The following is a 9,273-nucleotide window of genomic DNA, read 5'->3' on the forward strand; positions in this document are numbered from 1 at the left end:
CAAAAAAGGACAAGGGTGTATAGGCTTAACATGTGGTCTCATGATGTCTGTCTCCAGTGAGAGACTTATGTCACCATCCACAGTCAGTCCTCTACATATCCTGTAAGATACTCTTAACACAGGATTTATTGATGATGTTCTTCTCCAAGACAGTGGTTTCTCTCAAGCAGTGGAAACATACAATTTAGATAGGGCCCTGCCTTTAGATAGGGTCAGTTGTTGGCTAATTACCATAAAATATGTTAAGAATATTACCTCCTAACCTCCTGGTTTTTAAACTGGAATCTTAGCCTTAAACTGGAGTCCCTGCTGTTCTTACCATACTATTTATATCTTAGCATTTCCCTTCATAGGCAGGAAAAATTAATCATGATGCTTGTCCCATTTCCCTGCTCTACCTCAAAAGCAGGTTGGAAAAGGAACAAGAATCAATACACAAGAAGATGGAAGCATGAGCTCACAGGCCTAAAGTCCTCTCTATATTTCTTCTCAGTGGTTGAAATGTACATTTTCAGTGTAAAAAGATATGGCTGTAGCAACAAGATAAATAAAATCACAGGGCTTTAGAGGAGCTGAATTTAACTATGATCACCATTCCTGCTTGTAGTTTTCTTTCTGCCTTGAATTAAATGGTGCAGTTAATTATTGCCCCAGCCATTCAAATTTGAAATGTAACACTCTCAAAAGGAACCCGCACTGGAGTTTATGCCCAAGCACGAGCAAAGGCAAAACAGGAAGGCAGTGTTCACCCAGAGCCAGGGAGGGTTAAAAATAAGTCATCATCACTGGCCTCCTGTTTCCAAATTACTCAATCATCAAGCTAAACAATCAAAATGAGTAATTCAATCACCCTGAACCATTGCCTTACAGGAGCCTGTGCTGAATCTTGTTTCAATTAATGTGAAGTATAGCAAAAATTAAAAAAAAACACCCCATTCACTAAATCTCAAATTGTTCATCCTTAAATCATGTTTAAACTCACAATACTGAAAAACAGTTCCTTTAAAAAGAATTGAACTTTAGTTAAATAATGATATGTAATTTATACAAAAGGAGAAGTCAAAGGATGCAGACTATATTTTTAAAGATGAGATTTTAAAAAAATGTTCCTCAACCAAATAGTACCCATGAACTTTACACAAGACCAAGAAAAGCTCTTGCCTGCTTAGAAAAAAATATTAGTTACAGATTTCTGAAAGTTATTTATGAAAACGAAGAATTATAAGGACTAATGTAATGTTAATGTATTGAAATCAGTGATGATCTATTCCAGCCTTCAGAAGTCCTGGAGGAATTAAGAATTTTTTATTCTTCCCACCTATAATTAAAATTTGGTCTCTTATAATTAGGTATAATTACTTCAGAAAGTCAACAAACAGCTAAACTTTCCTCTGCCATTACTCAAATAAAATATTCTGAATAAAATGGTTATGAAATGTCATTGTAACCCAACATGGCTCATGAATGGGAGATATCTGACACTCGGGGAGTCTGGAGAGAGGTGGATGGCATAGAAGTTTTTCAGAATTCTGATATCTTCCCAATAACATAATGTACACACACTCATTTGTAACATCTCTCCTTATACCCAGTGATTCTTTATAAATAATGTAAACATCTCCTTAATTAATGTACAATGTAATATAGAATATATTATATATTGTCTCTTATATATTTAGAAATATATACAGATGTATATCATACATGCATTATGTGATGTTTATGCTATATATATTGTGTAAAATATGTCATATGACATTATATTACACATTATAATATGCATATAAATAACATATAATGTATGTATTATACATTATATTAAGGAGGCATATCCTCCCTGCCACCAGCAAAGAATCACTAGGTATAAGAAGAGATGTTACAAATGACTATGTACTGCATATGTCAACTGGTACATAAAAACAAAATTAACCTATTTTTAGAGTATATGTGAAACACAAATTGGAACATTTCTTAGTAAAGAAGTTCAAGAAAAACACCATTTACAAAATACTAAAATATTAAGGAAAAATAGCAAAACATTTTGAACAAAAATCTTGGCAGCTGGACATCAGGATCAAGGAACCTACTTTGAACTGGCTACCAAATCAAACCAAAATTCCACCCCCTGGCTTTCAAGGGCCTTCATAACACATAGAAGGAACATGCCTATAACTTTCATTCAAGCTGCTCAGGTGCCTACTTACCAAATAAAACTGAACATAAAAATGGCCCTGTTTTATTATGCAGTGAATAGCAATGTTTGTGTTACAGATGTTAAGAGTTATAAGTAACTTTTTTTTTTTACTTTGGATATAGCCCAATAGAAAAAAAACCCTGAAATGTTTAAATATCTCATTTGATTTTTAAATTCAGAATGAAACAAGCTTAACTGTGGACATAAAGACAGTATCAAAGAGAAAATGTGCATTATTAATATACATTATAACATTAATATCTAGGCAAATTTCAGATAACTTTCTAATCTTTCATCCTGAAGTAAGATCATGAAGTATAGGGTAAACTACCAATGACAAAATGGGAATTTGGAACAATTCTTAAAAAAGGGAAGGCATAACACCCTTAATATTCAAGATCATATAATGCATCCATTTCTAAGAATACCTTAAAAGGCTAACTAGAGCAAAAACATAAAAACATAAGAACTACTGGTGCATATATCAATGGGCTACTTTTAATAAATACAAGTTACTAAGTAACCACCAGTCTGAACTCTCTAAACCAATCACATCAATGGTAAATATAATTTAAAACATGGATTTAATTTAAAATTTAGAAAATCAAACAGCATGTGCTTTGAACACTTAGCAATTTGCCAAATGTTTAATTGGCTTTTCCACTTGATGAGGAGATGTAGTATTGTGCTACAACTCCATTTGATTTGCTTAGAAATGCAAAATAATTTCTGACAAAAGCCACATACAGATGTAGCTACATCCAGATTATTCCTGAGTTGAACATTCTGATGTCAACTCCGGATGCCTGAATACACCCATTCATACAATTGGACCATTTCACTTGTTCAGATAGTTGCAAATAGACAAGTCAACAGGTACCAGTACAGAGTTTTTTGTTTTTTTGTTGTGTTTTGGAGGAATTGCTATTGTTCCTTCAGTTGTGGAAGCTGGTCTTATTAGCTGAATATATAACCGGCACTTCAACGTGATGAAGTGTTTTGTGTTCCATATAAAGTGACGGTTAAAAACAAAAAAATAATCAATACTAGAAAAAGTGATGGAGCTAGATTGGGAAAATAAAGACATTCTAGAATTATTATTCATTTGACAAATATCTCTTGAGAAGCCACGATCCATTAGCCCTAAGGGACAGAAAGCTGGCTCTCATCTTTTCAGGGATGACCATGAGTCATTTCTCATAGTTTTAATGGAAGTTACTTACAAATCTTCCACAGGGTTGAGAAAAAGTGCTAGCATTAGACAGAACCTCAAATCCATTGGCGAAAGATGTATCTAGTTGGTAAATGTATCTGCCAGAAAGGCCCCTGGCATTTCCTGGGCAGCATCTACCTATTTCCTCACATGTCTTCAACCCCCTCACGTTTTGTGCAAGAATTACCAGACTTTTCTTCTCTGTAAAATGCAGCCCCACTCCCTGCAATGTAGTTGTAAGTAGGCTTCACAAGAATCCTTGAAGGAGGAATAGGATAAAACTGGGTTTAGTTAAGTTCTATGGGCTGAAAGTAAAAAGAGGTTACTATTATTAACAATTCTTTAACTGATTCTTTATCAGTCCTTCTAAGGAGACAACTCCAGAGACCTTCTCCTCTATTAGGAGAAATCTCTCTGCTGAGGACCCCCTTGGGACAGCAGTCCTCTCATTTCCCCCTCCTCTCACTGGCCACAAGTCCTATGAAACAGGGCAGAAGTAGGCAAGAAACGGACCCTGAGGACCAGCACCTGGGTACAGGACTAGGATTCTCTGTCTGTATCATTTAAATAGTGTTTGTTTATTTTGCAAAAGATCATAAGAAAAATAAATTTCACCTTAAAATTCCCCCAAATCAGCTGATATATTACAGCTGAATTATATTCAAAAGCAGATTACCAAGTGGCAAACAACTGGCTGCATATATGCTTGAACACAACACAAGCAACCAGTTCATTTTTCAGGTCACTGCCAATAATACTTCATGCCTTTGAGTGAAGAAACTGTAATGGAGTAAACGGTAAACAAAAGGAGCCTATTTCTCAAAGACATTAGGTTGTATTAAAAAGAATCATAAATATTTATAGTGAGCTACAAAATGCCTGCTACTAATACAGTCACAGAGTACATTTTTGAAGTTCAGTTTAGCCTCCATCTCACAAACTTAAGATTTACGATTGAAAGGAGGTCTGGAACTCAGTGTCTTAATCTGTGTAAAACAACTATAGAAAACTCCACCTAAAAACTTGGACCAGAAAAGCAAAATTCAGGTATTTATCTGCTGAAATAAATCCGGCATATTGACCTTGATAACGGCCTTGAATCATGAGATCCTAAATCAGCATCCTAGTGATAGCCATTGTAATTTTGGAAACCGCATAAAAAATAGGACTTAATTTTATTCTCAGTGGTGAGTAGGATGTTTGGAAAGCAGTGTGTTCACTGGAGCTTACTTTGAGAGATAATCTCTTTTACTTACTATCGAACATTGATTTCCTGAAAGCCACCCAACCCCCACCCCGCCAAAGCGCTTGAGAAATTTTTCAATTCTTTAGATCAGGCTCTGTTTCCGGAATTACTTACTAGTTATTTATTTTCAAAGTCAATAATTACAGCACCCTGGGCTGGCAGCTATCAGCAATGCGGATTGTTTTAGAGTGTTCTGGAACATAATGCTATAGTGACATTCCACATCTTTGGTATTTCATTAAAAGGCTTTCGGTTAAGGTTTAAAGTATTCAGTGAGAGAAAATGTCTTGCTCCTAACCGGCATGAAAGTAAACATTTTAAAGAAGGGCGTGCCACGCGTCCTACAGGGGCAAAGGTCTGTTTTTCCAACCCTCGCCTCTTCCTTCCCCACGCCACGCATCCGCAAAGGCAGTGCGGTGGGCTCTCCAAATGCCGACACCACTTCCTTGGCTGCATCCCAACTCTGAACCAGAAACACACGCGTGTAGGTCCCTGCCGGAGTCCCGCCTGGCCAGCAGGGGCCACAGCTCCCCGCCTTCCCAGAAAGGTGAAAGTAACCCCCAGGAGCGGGCTGGGGGCCGCTCAGGGGCAGTGCCGGCGGCGGCGGCGGCCGATCGCCGGACCTGCAGAAAGGAAGTGAGCACCAGCCAGGCGCGTTTTCTACCCACGGAGCCGCCCGACCCGACACCGGACGCCGCCAGCGGAAGAGGGGCCTGCGCGCGCGGGGCCAGCGGGCACACGCAGCCGGCGTGCACACCCGGTGCCGGTGCCGGTGCCGGTGCGCGCTCACACTAACGCGCACACACGCGTGCGCGTCTACTCACCAGCAGCGCTGGATGTCCGGAGCCCGCGTGGGTCGGCGACCGCAGTGGCTGTCCCCGCGCCTGCCGTGTGGCCTGGGCATCCGTCTGGCCGCCGCAGCCCGGGCCGCGGTGGCTTTTGCCAGAAGGCACTGCCGCCGGGAGATGATGGCACCCAGCGAGGCGCCCGCCCGCTGGCCTCGGCCAACTCTCCGCCGCTTCTCCTCTGCGGGCCGACGGATCTTCGCTAGTTCCACCCGCTCGGGCCCCACTCCTGCCTCTCCTCCTCCGCCAACAGCTCCCTCGAAAACCCACGCGCAGGCCGGTCGAACCTGAGCCTGCAGCAGCCGTCCCAGCTGCTGCCGCCGCCGCAGGAAAAAAATTGTCACTACGATGGTCCCGGCCTCCCCGGCCCAGGCCCCTGGGTGCCGCCTCCCCCCTCTGCCTCCGCCCCCTCCTCCCCGGCTGCGGCCTCCCGCGGTCGGCAGAAAACGCCCGCAGGTGGAGCAGGTCCCCGCGCTGGGCCTAGAGTGAGAGTAAGACGATTGGGTGCGACTTTCTCGTCTGTAACCCCGAACGTCGGCTCCCCAGCCCGGAACCGCCCGGACTCCCATTTCGTTCCACCATCAGTTTCCAGAGGTGGACCAGAGGGGGTGCCTTTAAGACCGCAGTGTGCGCGGGCAGCTGCGTTTAACCGTGAAACTCGCATTGGAGTCGGGAGGAGAACAGTTTTGGTAAAAATCTCACTCACACCTCGTATTCTCCGTAGCCGAACCCCACCGCGAACCACTTCAGTCCTCTTTCCTCCTCCCCACTTCCTGTACTCGGGTCACGCAAACTGATGATTTTTCCCGAGTATTATCTTACCATGCACCGTGTTTTTAGTATGGCCTTGGCACTGTGCCAGGCACTCTACATACGAAATTTTATTATTTTATTAAACGGTACTCTTATTTTTCTCATGATTAAGACACAGAGAAGTAATTTAACCCAGGTTATCCCCCTAGAAAATAGTAGATTTAAGTTCTGATGTGACACCAAGTACCAAAAGCTGTTTCTACTGGCTAGGCAGACTCCATTCATTTATAAACGTTTTACAAACACAGGCACTTTTCAACTTTTCCTGAGTTTGCGTGGGAGGGTGCTTCCAGGTCAGAGAAGGAACTGCAGAAAGGGGTAGTGGCACATGCTCTTTTCCTAATCTGCTTTTCCTTGGGAGAGCAAACTTCAAGCCCTGGCTTTGATGCAGAGTGAGCTGTTTGGCTTCAGATATTTCACCTTCTTAGTCCTCATCTCTCTGAGCTGGTTTTAAAAATGAAGAGGTTTGACCATGGCAGCCTGCAGCCTAGATTTTTAAGAAACAATGTTTTTTGCTTTTCTAATGTTGAATTTGGTTCTAACTTTTAAAATCAGGTAATTTCACGAAAATTCAGACGTTTGACATGTTCTGAAAAGTGGGAAGAACTGGCAAACTTTGGTTCATGTGGGTGCTAGAAGCCATCAGCTGGAACCAAGTAGTAGGTGTTCCCTTGAGATGGGGAAGATGCTCTTCAGTTTTCCAGTCCCCACTACTCCTCTTTGCCCTTTCCTCTGATATTTGAGTGTGTGGTAGACATCTGAGTTTGCAGTTCTGCAGTCGATAATTTCGTGACCTTCTAGACAATCTAAAATCCAGTGGTCATGAGGAAAATATACCAGATTCCTAGAAGGTATTATAGAACAAAGAATTTCATGTAAATATTTATAGCGGTCATTTGGTCATGGGTCTTGCTTCCTAGAATCTATACTCTCATAAAAGTCAAAATGACTCAATATTCACTGTCTCCACTCCTTGGAGCTGGGGCACCATCATGTACCCTAAATTCAGCCCATCGGAGACTCTTACCCAGGGTTTGACTCTGGAGTATGTGATTCAAAGAAGAGACATTTTAGGAATGATTCCATTATCTGTGAAGTGGCTTTGTGCCCAGAGACAGCAGCGCCAGAGGTGAGAGGTGAGAGATGGGAGTGTCCAGTGGCAGTACCTGTGGTGTCTTCAAGTGACTGTCCTAGGCAGTGTGACCTGTCCTGCTTCCAGCTACCAGCTCCTCTGCCTCTTTGATGAGCCTGATTCTCCAGCCTTCCCGTTCCTTTGGTATGCTACCTGATGGTCTTGCACTTCCAAGGTCTTTCTCTTCGGATTCAGTTCACTGGAATTTGTTTCAATGTTTTCCACCAAGAATGTTGATACAGTGACTTTTGGGGTAAACCAAGCTCCGCCTCCCTTTCACTGGTTGAATTAATAAAAAGTGGGCACAGGTGTATTTATACAACTTTTATCTTAGAGAATTTTAATGTGTTCTATAATTTTACTTGCATTTTTAAAGATTTGATTTCAACATTAGTCCAAGAATGCAGATTTTAAAGATTTTTGCCCTTACCAATCATAATAGCAAAGATTATTGCATATAAACATTGCCTTCAATACTGGTGAGTATGCCATGAAATGAGCCCCCTCATCTGGAAGCGTAACTTTGATACACTGCGGGAAACAACTTGTCAATGTGTTGACAGAAGCTGTAAAATGTACAGATTTTCCCCCAAGCAATTCCACTTCCAGGAAGCAAATTGTCCTAAGGAAATCTTCAGTGAGGAATAAGATTTGTACATTGAGGTATTTATTGCCAACTTTGGTCATGAAAGTTATGTTTATGTTAAGTTTTAAATAACATTGAAGCTGCCTATGATACAATGTTAAATGACTAAGAAGGATACAAAATTGTATGTTTGTATGATCACAAGTTGGTAAAAACACAGGAAAAAACCTAGAAGAATTTATTAAAATTACCCATAAGAGAGTAGTTATGGGAATTATAATTGCTAATTTTTTCTTTTACTATATGTTTAATTTTCTGTAAAATGTGGGGCATGCTTTCCTCTGATTTAGGAAAAATAAATATTTAATAGTTAAAAATAAACAGAATTGGTAGCCAGAAAATTTGAGGTTTATCTGTCATAGTGCCTCATTCATAATATTTTAGGAAGAACAAAAGGAGAAAGGGAAAGACAGAAGTCACACTATTTCACAAAGAAGAGTGATTAATTAAGGGACTATGACTCCCCTGTCATTGGCTTAGTTGACAGTATATAGAGAAACAGGACATCACATTCTGAACTGTTTTATTAAGTAATGCTGCATTTGAGTATTTCCCAACTATGACAAGTGGCCAAACAATACCTTTCTCACTAGGTGAGTAAGAAGGAGCCAGCACTCAGAGTTTTTACTGTCCCACCACATCAGAGATAGATTTGTTCTGAGAAGCTGGAAGAACCTCAGGGTGATGATGTCCAAGACAAAGAGGCCTCTCCTTGCCTTAGACTGGCATTAAACATAGAGGTCTGCCACTCTCTTTGGGGACCCAACAGTCCAAGAGTTTAGACTGTTGGCAACATCCTAATTGAAACTTATTTGTTGTAAGTGACCGTACAAAGAGAAATATGCAGGGCTGAGTTCACATCATTAATATGTATCTCAGAGATTATGTTCTTAAGAGCATGTACCTCAGAAATTATTACATTCTTAAAAACATGTGATCTTAAAATTCTGGAGTTTGCTGTTGTTTACATCAATGGTTCTGGAAGTATGGCCCAGTGACCCTTGGCATGCTCTCAGACAGTCTTCAAGATCAAAAACTATTTCCATAAAAACACATATATCACATAAATTATTTGACTTTTCACTTTCATTCTCTTCCGGGTTTGCAGTGGAGTTTCCCGGAGCTACATATGCTGTTGGCCACAGCTAGAATGCAGGTTCATATATGAGAAATCAGTCATCTTT

At 40.9% G+C, this 9,273-nt stretch overlaps 1 protein-coding gene across 1 annotated transcript in view; it reads right to left on the minus strand.

The window, feature by feature from the left end:
* The window catches only part of STAMBPL1 (STAM binding protein like 1), a 43,380-nt gene extending 37,476 nt beyond the window's left edge, over positions 1 to 5,904 (minus strand). The window contains exon 1 of the mRNA XM_036924068.2: positions 5,478 to 5,904. The gene's annotated coding sequence lies outside the window, so the exon portion shown is untranslated. The remainder of the gene's footprint in view (positions 1 to 5,477) is intronic.
* Between the last annotated feature and the right edge of the window lie 3,369 nt (positions 5,905 to 9,273).

Source organism: Manis pentadactyla, chromosome 8, assembly GCF_030020395.1.
Source record: "Manis pentadactyla isolate mManPen7 chromosome 8, mManPen7.hap1, whole genome shotgun sequence".
NCBI classification, from domain to species: domain Eukaryota; kingdom Metazoa; phylum Chordata; class Mammalia; order Pholidota; family Manidae; genus Manis; species Manis pentadactyla.